Genomic DNA, 16,534 nt, shown 5'->3' on the forward strand with positions numbered 1-16,534 from the left:
TCCAGCTTCTTTCAGTTACTTCAATATAGATGTAAAATTATTGTATGAATCCATTAAGTAAAATTTGTATTGTACACTATGTTACTACCTCTTAAAGTTTATTTTTATTAGTACATCTGCTAAAATATTATAAAAATAATCTATAACTTTGTTTTATACAGTTCTTCTGACATTGAATATGTAAAAAAATCATAAATTTTAATGATTTACAGTTGACATACAATAAAATAAAAAAATAATGCCATTTCAGTGATATAAAAGGGAAAATCCAAAATTGGGAAAAACACAGGCAGTGTTTACTTTCACTGCTTCTCAAGTCTGTATTCAATGCTCTCTACCTATACTCTACTCACTTCTATTGTCCTCTCCTCCTTGGGCTCTATATCAGACACTGACGTGGGTACTAAGCAGCTCACAGGAATAAAGGGAGAAGGCAGCATGATCAGCTGGTCTCTTTTAACAAGCACAAGCTATAACACTGGTATTCATATCAATCTGCAAACACTTCCCTCTTCGCTTAAGCAAAGCATTATGTCACCCCTTCTTTCTTCCATGCATGTACATTTCCTATCCTGCACTCAGTGGTGTTGGTGGATGAAGAACAAACAGAATAAGAAGACACGATCTAGGGGCCTGGCTTCTCTCTAAGCCTTCCATGTAATCATTGGCAGTACATTCAGATCTTATAAACTGTTTTGAAAAGAAGGAACAGCAGTTAATCTTAAATGCCTCTGTTTGCTCTAAGGAAATATGTAGAAGAAAAAGAAGATCCAAATTTGAACTTCTTGGGAGAGTTTTTTTTTTTTTTTTTAAACAAGGAATACAAATTATCCAGTGTCACTTTTACCCATTTTTCTAAATTCTACAAAGTTCTAAAATAAGCAAAAATGAATATTATAAAATGTTGAGTTTGTTATAGCATTTAACTTCAGAGAGGTTAGATTGATGATTTAGTAGTTACACTTTATGTGCCTATATATAATTTACACTAATAAGCATAATACATCTGTGCCATTTTATAAGACTTAAGTAAGTCTGTGTGCATAGTGAACAAAGCTTTAGGCGATATTGGAGACCTGGGTTTTAGTCCCAAAATTTGGGAAAGCTTCCTGAATATATTGTGTTTGCTGTCCTAGACATTTTGCATATAATTTAATTCTTTACACTAGTCCAGTGAAAGTGGTATCACTCTCATCTTACAGATGATCAAATGGAGGTCCCAAAAGATTAGTAACTTTCCTAGTGGCACAGAGCAATAAGTTAGAGTCAGGCTTTGAACCCGGCTTTGGTGGTCTTAGTGTTATAATTAAAATTATAAGATATATAAAAGCATAGAATGGTGGTTATTCTAATAACTTGGCTGTCCCTATTTAAACCAGAGATTTTTCCTTACTACCTGTTCCTTTTCTAGTTTGCAACTGGTGAAGAAGTATAACATTGTAACTAGCACACACAACATCAGGATCCAGTGTAATATACAAACTACTAAGTTATATTATATAAATATTTTCTAGTTGAAACTACTACAGGAAGTGGAAGTTTTGTCTTTTATTTTTACTTTGAACAAACTTACTTTGAAGTCTTAGTTCTGCATTTATAAATAAGTTATTCAACTTATATATATTCAAATTACATTTAAGTAATAGTTTGTGGAATCAATATGTAATAAACTGCTTTAAGCAAATAGTTTATATAGGCCAATTCTCAATATTATACCATAATGGAGAGTAGCATTGGGATAGATAATCCCACAAATAATATTGGCATGTAAAATGATACGTTGTTGATGTCTAGTGGTATGTTCTTAAGTGGTTAGGCATAGCCAGGCGTGTTGCAGGTCTGATTACTCAGTAAGACTGAGAAACTGGGAGAATGAAAGCATAATAGGGTGAGAATTGCCTTTTATGCTGGTAGGTAGATCCTGGCATGCTGGTGGGGCCCCTTCCTGAGCCAGTGGTGAAACAGGCAGTGAGCACAGGGCAGTGGGCTTCTCTCTCCCTGACAAATTTTACCATCAGGGCTGCTGCATTGACCACCGAGCCTCATGCGTAACCTTGTCGGGAGCTGGGGTTGTATCCTGGTGCATATCCTTTGTACTGCTTGATTGCTGCTTTGGTAGTAAACTAAAATGAGAGCAACCTTAAAATAAGTCCTAGCTGTCATTATCACCAGTTTTTGAACCCAGCTTTTTATCTGGCCTAGTTCATTTAAAAAGCCAAACCTATAAAAAGAAAAAAAACAAAGTAAAATGGTGCCTTCCAGGGGATAAGGGGTAGGGGGAGGGTAAGATGAATAGTATTTAAGGGTACAAATGTGTAACGTGTGATAAATAAGCCAAAGAGATCTAATGCACAGTGTAAGGAATATAGACAATAATATACTGTAATGATATAATTTATTGATTGCTTCAATCGTAATCATATTACAATATATAAAGGTATTAAAGTATCAAGGTATACACCTTAAATTTACAGAGTGCCACACATCAAATTTATCAAATTTAAAAAAAAAAATTTTTCTGCCCAGCTCCACTGCTTTAGCTAATACTGTAGCTGGTACCTACAGTGAGAGAAAGCAGCAGTAGGATCTTGTTGAGACTTCAGCTGTGATTAAAACTTTTGCTTAGCAGTAGGGTTCAAGTATCTGATTCACACACTATTTGATAATTTAAAAACTGGGAAGATATTTGTTATTTACTCTGTATCATGGACCTAAGTCATATAACTTAGTCCTTATCTTGGTTTTTCCACTTAAAAGATGTATGTGCTTGGGTAAGTCACTTGTACTAAGCTAAACGTTTGTCTATTAAAAAAAAAAACAAAACAAGCTTACCCTATCACATAGGCTATTGAGAAGACCAAATTAGGTTATATGTTTAAAAGAACCACACACTTTATAAATCAGATGAACTTGTGTAAATGTGAAAATGGTGGTACAGATTTACTCAGCATGATCCTACACAAATATTTCCACCTCTGGGAAGTATTCTTTTTTTTTTTTTTTTTAAGATTTTATTTATTTATTTGACAGAGAAAGACACAGCGAGAGAGGGAACACAAATGGGGAGTGGGAGAGGGAGAAGCAGACTCCCTGCCGAGCAGGGAGCCCGATGCGGGACTCGATCCAGGGACTCCAGGATCATGACCTGAGCCAAAGGCAGTCACTTAACCAACTGAGCCACCCAGGCGCCCTCTGGGAAGTATTCTTATAGATCTTCCTAAATAGGAGTATCTTTCCCATCGTGTGCTAAGGGAGATTTAGGCTGAATTATCTCTTTCACCCTTTTGATTTATTTCTGGTGAAAGGAATGTTCATTCCTAACTTGCGAACTCCATAATTGGAAGGACCATGTTTGACTGTATACTTCTTCACGGCTAGTACATAGAACAGTGTCTGGTGTTCACTATAATGAATATATGTAGTAGGTATTCAGTAAACTTGTGTTGAATGAATGAGTAATAGCTAGCTCTTATCAGTTCATTTTTTTCATTATTAAACATGTATTAAGCAGATGGATGGTTAGATCTGAACTTGAAAAACTTGTAAGAAAATATTTGGGGGGCACCTGGGTGGCTCAGTCGGTTAAGCGACTGCCTTCGGCTCAGGTCATGATCCTGGAGTCCCGGGATCGAGTTCCGCATCGGGCTCCCTGCTCGGCGAGGAGTCTGCTTCCCCCTCTGACCCTCCTCCCTCTCATGCTCTCTCTCGCAAATAAATAAAAAATCTTAATAAAAAAAAAAATTAAAAAAAAAATATTTGAACTGTATCTATTCAGAATTCTTAGCCCTGAAAAATAGTGAAATATAGTTCAACTTGTTTTGTTCATTTATTTCATGAGATCCCTTTCATTTTTTAGATGTTTAGGCTTGAGATGAAAAATTGTTCCATCAGAGAAATAACAAATGTCTTCTTATAACTCAACCAAAAAAAAAAAATCACTAAATAAGCTATTTGCAGAGTTAGTAGTATACATTTGTTGAATTTCAGTGGACACAAAGCAGTAAACATATGCCTGTAAAGAACAAGATAGTATTGCGATAAAGAGAGACAAAGTGGACTGGTGTGCAGTAAGCCCAGATGCATACTAAGAATGTCAGCTTGTGCTTAGTCGGAGAGGGGTCCATGTTGGGCAAACTTTTTGAGAAGAAATGACCCTTGAGCCAAGACTTGGGCCTTGTTTACTACATGATCCCAGAGTAACTAGTGAAATGGGTTGGTAAATAGGGTAACTTTCTTTTTAATGAATTTGGTGGATCTTTCAGGTTGTATAGACAACATTTTAGGCAAAAGATGGGAACTTAGAGCAGACTGGAAAGAAACTTGTTGAACTAGGATCTTCTGCCATTCATGACGAAGAGGTAATTATAATAGAGTTAGATATATAATGATAGGAAGGACTTTGTTTCAGTCTGATTGGTCCTTTTCTTCTCTGTTCACAAGATTCTTATTATGTATGATAAGCACTGATTACAAGCGTTTCTTCCATCATACATGATGATGTATTTTCATGAGAGGAGGGCTGTAAAAATTTAACTCATTAAATAGACTTTTAAATACTTAAAAAGAAACCTTTTATTTCGAAATGATTTTAGACTTAAAAGTGGAATAAAAAATACATTCCCCTACCGTATGCATAATTTTTTTTTTTCCTGAACCATTTGGAAATAAGTGGAAGATACAGTTCTTTGCTTCTGAAGGGGCATATATCTGCAGCCTACTCTTAAATACTTGTGTTATGAGCTGAATTGTGTCTCCCCCAAATTCATGTGTTGAAGTCCTATCCCTAGTAGCTCATAATGTGACTGGAGAAAGGGTCTTTCAAGAGGTAATTAAGGTTAAATGAGGTCATCAGGGTGGGCCCTAATCCAGTATGTCTTGTATCCCTGTAAGAAGAGGAGATTAGGGGTGCCTGGCTGGTTCAGTCGGTTAAGCATCTGCCTTTGGCTCAGGTCGTGATCCCAGGGTCCTGGGATTGAGCCCCATGTTGGGCTCCCTGCTGAGCGGGGAGCCTGCTTCTCCCTCTCCCTCTGCCTGCTGCTTCCCCTGCTTGTACACTGTCTCTGTGTCAAAAATAAATAAAAATCTTAAAAAAAAAAGAGGAGATTAGGACCCAGATACACAGAGGGAAGGGCACGTGAAGATGGGAAGAATATGGCCAGTTTCAAGCCAAGAAGAGAGGCTTTAGAAGAAACTAACTCTGCTGCCACCTTGATTTCAGACTTCTAGCCTCCAGAATTATGTACAAAAATAAATTTCTGTTGTTTAAACCACCTAGTCTATGGGATGTTGTTATGGCAGACATAATCAACTAATACAACTTGTAGAGGATGGCATAACAATAACTTTTTAACACATGGCATAAAAAGTGTCTTTAAGAGCAGTCCTGTGCATTTACTAAAACAGTCCGCATTAGTGTTAGAAGTTTGAGCCTGTTTACTTTTTCTTTGTTTGTAAAAAATATATATATATAAATCTGGACTGGGTGTGAGATGGGGCATGATAGTAGCTCAGTAAGAATGTCATTCTGTTGCTTAGCAGCAGACAAGAAAACCAAGTGTGTTTTTTAAAAGTTGGAGTTATAAATGGAACACCTGCATCCAGTTTTGATTGCCTCACTTCAAGAATGATAGAGCATAAATTGAAAGAATCTGAAGAAGTGAAAAAACTGATTATAGGTATTGTGGGGGACTAGTATATGACAGTAATCCGCAAGTATGGTTCAGCAGCTGTTTACTTGGCCTACCAGGGCAGAGATGACAGTTTCAAGGACCCCGCTGCCTTCATCTTCATCAACTAGAAGACAACAAAAGTAGTCGATCTTTACTTCTGTTGGATATCAGCACTCTCCTCATATTTTCTTTTTTCTGTGCCAGGTTATTTGGCAGATAGGAGATATATAAGTAAAAATGCATACCACCCTGTGCCTCAGCTGTCCCACAAAGGATACATAAACTGTCTTTTGAAAACAGTGTGATTTGATTTAATGCCATGAATTTGCTTTCTGAAACAGAGATAATGGTGATCTCACTGCATTCTTATTTGAGTTAAAGAACACATTATTTTATGCTGGTGAGTAGAAGCAGGGATGGCCTTTCCTTTGATGGAGTCAGTGCAGCTAACAGACTCAAATGAAAGGGATGGCCACTCACTTAACAGAGCCAGAGTGGATAACCGAGAACAAGAGGAGAAACTGATATAGGAAAAACCTACGTTGGTCACCTACATTGACTAATGCAGGCGGTCATTGGCTAACTGCCATTTAAATGCAGTCCACTTCAGACAGATTAATTTGTCTAGATAACATATAGAACGAAAAGATATTAATAGTTACTTTGTTCTTAAACAGAATTTTAAAAAATAATTTATTTGAGAGAAAGAGAGAGAGAGCATGAGCGGGGGTGAGGGGCAGAGGAAGAGGGACAGGCAAAGTCCCCGCTGAGCAGGGAGCCCGACGCAGGGCTCAATCCCAGGACCTCGAGATCACGACCCAAGCCAAAGACAGATGCTTAACCGACTGAGCCACCCAGGCACCCCTGTTCTTAAACAGAATTAAGAGTTAGGAATTTTAATAACTTTTAATATATTTAGCTTACTATCATATACTAAAAGTTAACAACTTTTAAAGTCTTTCCTATATGTCTCCAGGCAAGGATATATCTATACTTCTTTTTATCCTAATAGGCTTTAAAGAAGTTCCAGTGGGAATATGAGGCTTCCGATGGGGTTGAGTGTATGTGGCTGTGGTTCGTTCAGGGTCAGGGTTCATTTAGGGCCAAGAAGCCTGACTTGTCAGTGCAGTGAGGTGGGATGTGGGGTCAGCGTCATCTCTTGGGGATCAGACTCATTATCATCCACCAGTAAGTCAGGTGTAAGCAACCTACCTGGCAAGGACGTCATTCGTTAGAGGTAGCTGATTAGCACGTTCTCTCACTGTTGGTATATCACAGGGGAAACCAAATTATAGTTATTAGACTTATTTGGTGAGTTTAGAGTGAGAACACTGAGAGTTAGTTATGTGACTTAAGTGATTAAAGGCATCAGCACAGAACAGGTGGACACTTTCCTCTTAACAGGAAAGAAGACAGATAAAGTCTTTGGACTAATGTGTTCTCTTTAAACAAACAGTGTCAACCAACATATGCCTCAGGCTCTTCTTATGTGCTTCTCTGACAGTCCAGCCCTTACCCCTCTGACTGAAACATTCTTTTTTTATGTAGTCAGTAAGGCTATTGTCAAGTCCAGCTGGTGTGGGAACTGCCATGACTTTGTGACTGCAGATCTCTGCCATCATCCATGATGGGTTGATATGGAAATTGGTCAGTTTAGTCATCAGTGAGCAAAGCTCACTGTAGTCAACTGATTATAGAAGAGATCCACTACAGTGGTAAAAATAGCTTCTGAATGAGGCTCGAGGGCAGGGTCAACGTGTGTGATTTAGTCTAAGGTTTTGTTCTGTCACACACTTGCACTTTGGGAATTTAACAAATTATTGGAACCATATTCTGATATTCATTGTGATTATCAGATTATATAACCTATACCATATTGTATATCTAAACTGTATAAAAGATAACACTTTGTAGTAGATGGTTCATAGCAAATCTCTGTAAAGTAATTGAATTTAAATATTCTAGAATGAAGATTGTTTCTACATATAGTTAGTTGCAAGTGCTTTAAACAGTTCTCAAAATACTTTTTTTTTTTTTAAGATTTTCTTTATTTGTCAGAGAGAGAGAGCACAAGCAGGGTGAGCGGCAGGCAGAGGGAGAAGTAGACTCCTCACTGAGCAAGGAGCATGATGTGGGACTTGATCCCAGGACCCTGGGATCATGACCCGAGCTGACGGCAGACGCTCGACTGAGCCACCCAGGGATCCCACAAAATACTTCTTTTATTCTATATTCCCCTTCCTCAATTTTATTGAGATTGGAGCACTGGGGCAAAAAAAAATTTTTAATCAGAGAAAGAGTGATTCATACATATATGTGTATTTTTTTTTTAAGTAATCTTCATGCCCAGTGTGGGACTCGAACTCATTACCCAGAGATCAAGAGTCACATGTTCTACCAGCTGAACCAGCCAGATGCCCCCATACATATAGGTGTATTTTAAATTCTGCTGATTGATTGTGTTCTTGGGATTTCTTTGGTGGTGTTTGTTATGCAAATTTATGAATTTTCACATTGTGAATATACTTTTGTAAAATCCCATCTCTTTAGTTATAGATATTGTTCTGATGTATTTGAAATATAATGATCAGTGAAACTACATTTGTTTGTGATCAGGTGATGTCACTAGTCTGTATTTTAGCTAATATATGTCTGTAATATATAAACTTATAATGTTCCTTTAGAATGTTTTCTAGGAATCATTTTTTAGAGTAGAGAATACTGATTTGGACTCCTACCTTCCTCTATTAAGAATGTTGTATTTAAGGGTTGCATTCTTTATTAAATTTAAGCAACAACTAATTGTAACTGACCAACAAAGGTCATAAACTAGTTATAACAACTATAAACCTGTATTAATATAAAAAGTGACCACAGTACTGCATACATTGATTAAACAATGTCTTACTGTATTATAAAATGTACATGGTGTGCATAAATATAATTCTTTTAAGCCATAAATCTGGACTGTCTAAAACTTATATGTGAGTATAATAAACAGCAGTTATCATCTTATTAAGTATTTTTGCTTAGCAGTTGAGAAGTCTGGAGGATTATGTAGTTTATGGGTAACATTTCTTAAAAAAACTGTGAATGAAAATTTGAATTTCCTTCTTTTACCTCTTAATAAATTTCCTTATAACAAGGAGAGGCATTAATAATTCTCTGCAACGTATAGTTACCCATTGGATTTTGAAGCTGTTGAACAGGGTTAGTAGGCAGATTTTAGGTGGAATGCAAAAGGATCCTTTCTTTAGGAGCATATATTGTACTACCAGATGCCAGCATTCACCTAGGAGATGTTTTGATAATTCTGTAGGAGAAATTAATATGGATCTAGTCACTCCTTAGTGAATTCCTTTCCATGGTGATTTAAATAAGGTTGGACCTTTGTTTAAAAATTACAAACTCAATTGAAAATGAATCTGCTGTCTTGCATTATTAAAGCTGATAACTATTTAAATTGTATTTTAACTTTATAGAGCTACTCTTGTGCTTCTATTGAATTTTACAGAACTAACCAGCAGAATTTGTGGACTTGGGGACCTAATAGATATCTTAAATCTTAGATAAGAGATTCATATAATTTTTCACTTTTTATTTCTGAATTCCTTTTGCATAGCACATTTGATAATGTAGGTTTAATCCAGCCATTTGTGTGTTCTAGACATGTAGAATTGCCACAAGAACTCATTATGGTAGAATTGTTCTCTTAAGTAGGGGTGGGCAAACTTTTTTCGTGAAGGCCCAGATAGTAAATATGTTAGGTCTTGTAGGCCATATGATCTCTGTCACAGTGTAAAAACAGCCATAGACAATACATAAATGATTGGGTGTGCCTTTGTTCCAATAAAACTTTATTTACAAAAGCAGGCAGTAGGCTGGATTTGGCCTGTGGGCAATAGTTTGTCAACTCCTGCTCTAGAGCATTGAGTCTGTGGTTCCCCACCAAATCAGGCCCTTTTATATCTGGAAACAAAGAGTTCATTTCTCTTTAGTTTCTCCTCTTTGCTTCAGCATCACTAGCAGTACTTTAATTCTGAATACTAACAGCATAGAGAAAGAATATCCTAAAGATATTCTAGGAGGAAATTGGTTAATTGGACTTAGATTGCAAACTATTGTTGTCTTCTCTAAACCTGGGTACTCCCACAGTCTCTGGCTTCTCATGAGCTCTGGAGAAAGTCATGAAACTGTAAACTTGTACCTGTTCACCTCAGTGCTACCTGTCAGCCCTTGCATTTATCTCTATTTGACTCCTAGTTGCATTCCTCACAGCATCTCTCCCAAGGTCATCCTTGTTTCCCGTAGCCATCACCTCCATTCCCTTGTATGGCGGTCTCAGCATTTCATCTCCCATCTCTTATTTAGCGAAGTTGTGTGATATCATTTGACATGAATCTCTTTTATTCTGTGTTCCTTCTTTAAGGCGGGAATGAAAATAATAGTTCTCTCTACTATTAAATGAATTTTTAATTCCCAGTTTAATGTGCAGTCTATCTAAGTTATTGTAAAATATTTCCATGAATAAGTACAGTATGCCATGAATTCCTCTTCTGTGGCTTGAAATTCCTCCAGAATGCATCTACCCTTACATAAAATGTTTTCTAGATATATAATTATGAGAATTTTAATTCAAAAGTATGTTGTGCCTCAAAGTTACAATCTTTAAGCTGGACAGTAAGCAATAGATACGGCTCCTCTGAGGAGCAGTCCAGACAGGTTAATATGGTGCTCTTCGCAATAAATTTTTTGCCTTACTCTTAATTTTAATTAGAAGAACTGATTTAACAGGAATTCATCTCAGACTTTATCAAGAGAATCTTATTGTCCCAACATGGGAGTAGTCAGAGCTAAGTGACCATGTCAGATGGCTGTCCAAGCCGCCCCAGGGATTGGATGGAAATCTTAGAGAAAGGAGGGATTTGGGTCTGGGAACATATACTAAAAAGTATCTAGTGACCTGGCATCGGCTTGACCTTGTGATCAGAACTGAGCCAAGCCTCTCCTGATTCTGCAGTATCCCCAGGACCACTGCAGAGCAGGCCCACTGCACTTTCAGTAGAAGCCCTGATTCTGGATGGGGGCAGTCGGCAAGACCATTAGCCAGGGAAGAATAAAAGGAGTGAGGTCAGGGAATGGGAGTTCAAAGAAGGAAATGAAAGCACCTTTTAAAATGGAACAAGAAATTATGGAACACACACTGAAACAGCAAGAACAAGTAGTTGTGGAAAAGAACTAGTTGGAAATCTAGGAAATAAACAGTAGTTATTGTAATAAAAGTTGATTACATTCTATATTGGACACAAAGAATTACTAAATTAGAAGAAGAGGTCTGAGGAATGCACTTAAACTTGTAAAAGGTTTGAATGCCAGGCACCACTGCATGTAGTTCGTATGTATAAAATACACATACACACACATACACACACCTCAGTTAATCCTCAGAGTAACCTATTCATTGATTTAATAAATACATATTGTGTCTACTCTATATGCCAGTCATTATGTTATTTATTTGTTATTGTACATAGATTACCCCCGAACTGAGTGACTTAAAATAGCTGACATTCATGATGTCGCACAGCTTTTGTAGGTCGGGAATCTGGGAGCTGTTTGGCTGGAGAGTTTTGGCCCAGGGTCTCTAACAAGGTTGCAGTCAATCTTAGAGCTTGACTGCAGCTGGAGGGCCAGCTTCTAAACTTATACACATGGCCATCAGCAGACTTCCTTGTTATTTGTTGGCCAGAGTCCTCTTGCTCTCTACATGGGCTTCTCCGTAGGCTTTCTGAGTGTCCTTATGACATGGCAGCTGGCTTTGCCTGAGTGAGCAGGGGGAGAGGGTGGAACCAAGAGGAGCCAGTGCCCTTTTATAACTATATTAGAATTCTCTAAAGAAACAGAAATAAGAGGGGGTGTGTGTGTTTGTGTGTGTGTGTAGCTTTATTCTAAGGAACTGGCTCACATAATTATGGAGGCTGGCAAGTCAGAAGGCCTACAGGGTGAGTCAGCAAGCTGGAGACCCAGGAGAGCCAGTGGTGTAGTTAAGTCCAAGTCCAATGGCCTGAAAACCAGGAGAGCCAATGTTTCCAGTCTGAAGGCTGGCAAACTTGAGACCCAGGAAGAGTTGATGTTTCAGTGTCGGTCTGAAGTCAGGAATAAGCTGATGCCCCAGGTTGAAGGCCATCAGGCAGGAAGAATTCTCTTAACTGGGGCCCCTGGGTGGCTCAGTCATTAAGCATCTGCCTTCGGCTCAGGTCATGATCCCAGGGTCCTGGGATGGAGCCCTGCATCGGGCTGTCTGCTCGGCGGGAAGCCTGCTTCTCCCTCTCCCATTCCCCCTGCCTGTGTTCCCTCTCTCGCTGTCTCTCTCTGTCAAATAAATAAATAAAATCTTTAAAAAAAAAAAAAAAGAATTTTCTTAACTTGGAGGAGAGTCAGCCTTTTGTTCTATTTAGATCTTTGATGGATAGGCCCATCCACATTACGGAGTTAACTGCTTTCGGTCTACTGATTTGAATATTAATCTCCTCCAAAACTGTCCTCTCAGAAACACCCAGAATAATGTTTAACCAAATACCCAGATACCTTGTGGACCAGTCAAGTTGATTAATGTAAATTAACCATCACAATAACCTAACATACCATCACTTCTGCTATGTTCTTTTTGTTGGAAGTAAGTCACTAAGTCCAGCCCCCTCTTAAAGGAGAAGAACTAAGCTCCATCTCTGGAAGGAAGAAGTATAGAATAGTTTGTGGACATATTTTTTAAACTACTGTAGGCACTGGTCTTGGGAGACTCCAGTGTTCATTAGTAGGTGTTCCAGAAGAAAAAAAAAAAGGAACGTGACAGAGAAGCAATATTTGAAGAGAAAATTGTTAACAATCTTCATCTTTCATAATGAAAGATGCAAGTCTTTGAATCAGATGTTCACTCAGGAAACCAAACAGAGTAAGTGAAAATAAATCTTTAGGTACATTGTGATGAAATTGCAGAATATGAGATAAAGGAATAAGAGCTACTGGAGAGAAAAGACATATTACCTACAGAGGAAGACAATTAGACTGACCGTAGACTTCTTATCAAAATAATAGAGGCTAATAGGTAATGGAGTAACACTTTCAAAGTGATGAAAGAAAGTAACTGTCATCCTAAAATTTTAAGCCTGGCTAAATTTTCATTCAAGACTGAAGGAAAATATAAAGACTAAGTACAGTATTTAACTTTCTGTGACTCACATTACTTATCTATAAGTTCCTTATCTATAAATAAATGGGAATAGGAGCGTCTGGGTGGCTCAGTCAGTTAAGCATCTGACTTTGGCTCTGGTCATGATCTCAGGGTCCTGGGATCAAACCCCAAGTTGGGCTCCCTGCTCAGCGGGGAATCTGCTTGTCCCTCTTCCTCTGCCCCTTCCCCCGCTCGTGCTTGCTCTCTCTTTTTCTCTCAAATAAATAAAATCTTTATAAATAAATAAATAAATGGAAATAATAATATCTACCTTATAGGTTATTATCTGCTGTGTTTACTGATATATCCCAAGTGTCTATACAGTGCCTAACACAGAGTAGACATTCAATAAATATTTATTAAATGAGTAAATGAGTGTGTAGGGTTGTTGTGAGGACTAAACATAAACAATAGGGTTGTCGTGCGGGTTAAATATATAATTTATAGCAGTACCTGCCATGTTAATAACTACTCTATAAATGTGTGTTGTTGTTAAGATTTTACCACTCACACTCACTAAAAGAACTATTAAAAATATTCAACAAGAAGAAAAATTCAGTGAGAAGGTATCAGATAAAGTCAGCAGTTATGACACAGAAATTGATAAAATGCCAATAAATTAAATAGAGTTAACCCTTGAAGAACTTGGGTCGACTTATGAGCTGATGTTTTTCAACAAATACAGTTCTATGTGTTTTTCAATAAATATAGTACAGTATTTTTCAATAAATATAGTACTCTACATGCATTTTCTCTTCCTTGTGATTTTCTTAATAACATTTTCCTATATCTAGCTTGCTTTATTGTAAAAATACAGTATATAATACAGCATACAAAATGTGTGTTTATCTAAGTTTTTGGTAAGGCTTCCAGGTAACTGTAGGCTAGTAATAGTTAAGACTTGAGGGAGTCAAAAATTATACTCATGGGTTTTTTACTGTGTAGAAGTCAGCACCCCTAACTCTGATATTCTTTAAGGATCAACTATAATGACCACGGGGAAGAAAGAAAGAAAAACTAATCTTTCTGTATTACTTTTAAAAAGGTAAACTAAAATCTTTAAGGTGATTCAAAAATTCATATGAAAGAGCAAAGGACCAGGAACAGTTAAGAATTTTGAAGAATGAGGAAAAGGTGTTTGCCTTACCACTTTATAGACTTATTACAGGGTATAGTAATTAAGACTGAAGTGTTGATGCCAGGAGAGGCAAATAGACAAGAGGAACAAAATGACCCAGGAATAGATTCATACATATACGGAACTTGAAATATAACAGAATGCACCACAAATAGGTAAATATGGTAGAATCTTCAATAAGTTGAACCAGGAAAAGTGGTTATTCTTAAGGAAAAAAATGAAATTTGATATCCTGCCATGTATAAAAATCCATTACAGTTGGGTTAAAAACCTAAGTGTAAAGAAAAACTTTAATGCTGTCATTTAAAAAGAAGAATATTCTTCCTTGGATAAAGAGGGACTTTTTAGAAATGACAACAGAATACAAACATAAAGGAAAAAGATTGATGTGACTATATTAGATTTTAAATTTCCTGTCTCAGAAGCTTCTATAAACAAAGCAGAAGATAAGTCTCACATTTAGAGAAGATATTTGTAATAGCTATAGCTAACAAAGATTGGTATCCAGCATAGAAAAAAAATTCCTACAAGTCAAGAAAGAAGAAATAACCTAATGGAAAAAATCAGCAAAGGATATGATTAAGCAGTTTATGGGGCAAGAAATATGAGTGGCCCATAAATATATGGAAAGATCTTCAACCTCACTAGTAATCACACTAATGCATATTATACCATTCCATGCTCATCAGATAGCAGATGTTAAAAAGGATGAAAAGACTATATGTTGGCAAAGACGTGGGGACCCAGCACTCTTGCATTGCTGGTGGGAGCGTTAATTGATGCAGGTACTCGGGAAAGCTATTTTGCAAAATCTAATATAGTCAAAGCATACTAAAAATCTAGAAATTCTTCCTCTGGTATGTGCTCTAGAGAAATACTCTTCTATAAAATGTACAAGGAAGCACATATAAGAATGATTATTTTAACATTCTTTGTTATGGTAAAACTTATAAACAAACTAAATATTCATCAAATGAGAGTATATGTTGTAATATATTTGCATAATGGAATAGTATACAGCAGTTAAAAACTCAGTGAACTAAAGCTGTATCAACATGAACAAATTCCTCACAAACACGTTTGAGGAAGATACAAAAGTATATGTATATTTATATAATATCCTTTATATAGAAACCATGTAGAACAATATTCTATTTATGGATCTGTAATTTATAATAAAATTATATAATTTTTAAGCAGGTTTTTAAACACCAAGTCATGATAAAGGTTACCTCTAAGGAAGTATGTGAATGGTTGGAGGGATTCACAAATAGAGAAGAGTAAGCAAAGAAAGCAAAATGTTAAGATATAATAAATCTGAGTTGCAGCTACATGGGTATTCATTATATTGGATTCTATACTTGTCTGTATACTTGATATTTACCATTGTAAATAGTTTAAAAATAAATTACCAGCAAGTTCCTTCAATGAAGTATGTGTATTTTTTTTTATGATTCCTAATCCACAAAAATATGTGGATTTCTCTGTAAAAATTCTCTAATATGTTCTGATCTTGCCCATGGGAAAATCTTATTAAACAACTTTGTCATAAGGATCTGGTATTTTAATAAAACAAACCTAATGTTGTTTTCCCATCTATTAATAAGTTAAAATAGCTGAGTATTATAGAGAATCTGAAAATTAAATAATCTTCATAGGTCTCTTCTTAATGCCAACATTCTGAGAGCTACATGGGATTGTCTTATAAATGTGATAAGTGGTGTTGAAACTTAAGCATAAAATCATAAAATCAATATAAACTTCTATTTTTTTGCTTAAATTTAAAGAAATACCCAACAGTGAAACAATTAGCCTTAAGTCTAGTTTTATTCTGGGCCTATTATTTTATTTTTGCCTTATCTAAGTTTATTTTATCCGAAATAGTTCATTATTTTCTCAGTGAGAATCTTATCTAGGTTTGAACTCATGTTTTGTATTGTCATTGACACATTCTTCATCCTTTCCCCAACTGACATGTTTCAGTTTCTGAACACTTGGAACAGATTAAACAGAGGTGGTCCAGTCTCATTGTCATTTAATTAGATAGGATTGAGTTAAAATGTTTAGAAAGAAATTTTGCCACATAAGTTTGAGTAGGTTTTTTCCTCAATTTATGGAATTAAAAAAAATTAAATTTCTAGTGAAATTTAAATGCTTTGCATTATTTGTTTCTTATGATGTTTCATGGCAGGCATTTCATCAAAGGCAGTTAGGACTAGAGAGATTTTAGGTCCCATGATTATGTAGCAGTCCAGCATATCCTTTGGGTTTCTTTAGTGGTGAGACCGTTTTCATTGCACAGAATAGATGGGCTTAAATGGCAGGAACATGACTAGAAAGTGCACATTATATATGTTCCAGTCAGCATGTTGCTAGTGACAGGTGCTCAATGGTTGTTGGTATCGTTGTCAGCAGAGAGAATCCTTTGACATTAAAGTCACCAGCTCGATCCTGATTTGGGGTGACTATTGGCAGCTCCAGCAGGCGGCAGCTGAT

General features: G+C 36.6%; 1 protein-coding gene across 2 annotated transcripts in view; it reads left to right on the forward strand.

The window, feature by feature from the left end:
• Window positions 1-16,534, forward strand: part of FBXL4 (F-box and leucine rich repeat protein 4) — an 81,531-nt gene that overhangs the window by 46,008 nt on the left and 18,989 nt on the right. The window lies entirely within an intron of this gene.

Source organism: Neomonachus schauinslandi, chromosome 8 (assembly GCF_002201575.2).
Source record: "Neomonachus schauinslandi chromosome 8, ASM220157v2, whole genome shotgun sequence".
In the NCBI taxonomy this organism is placed as follows: domain Eukaryota; kingdom Metazoa; phylum Chordata; class Mammalia; order Carnivora; family Phocidae; genus Neomonachus; species Neomonachus schauinslandi.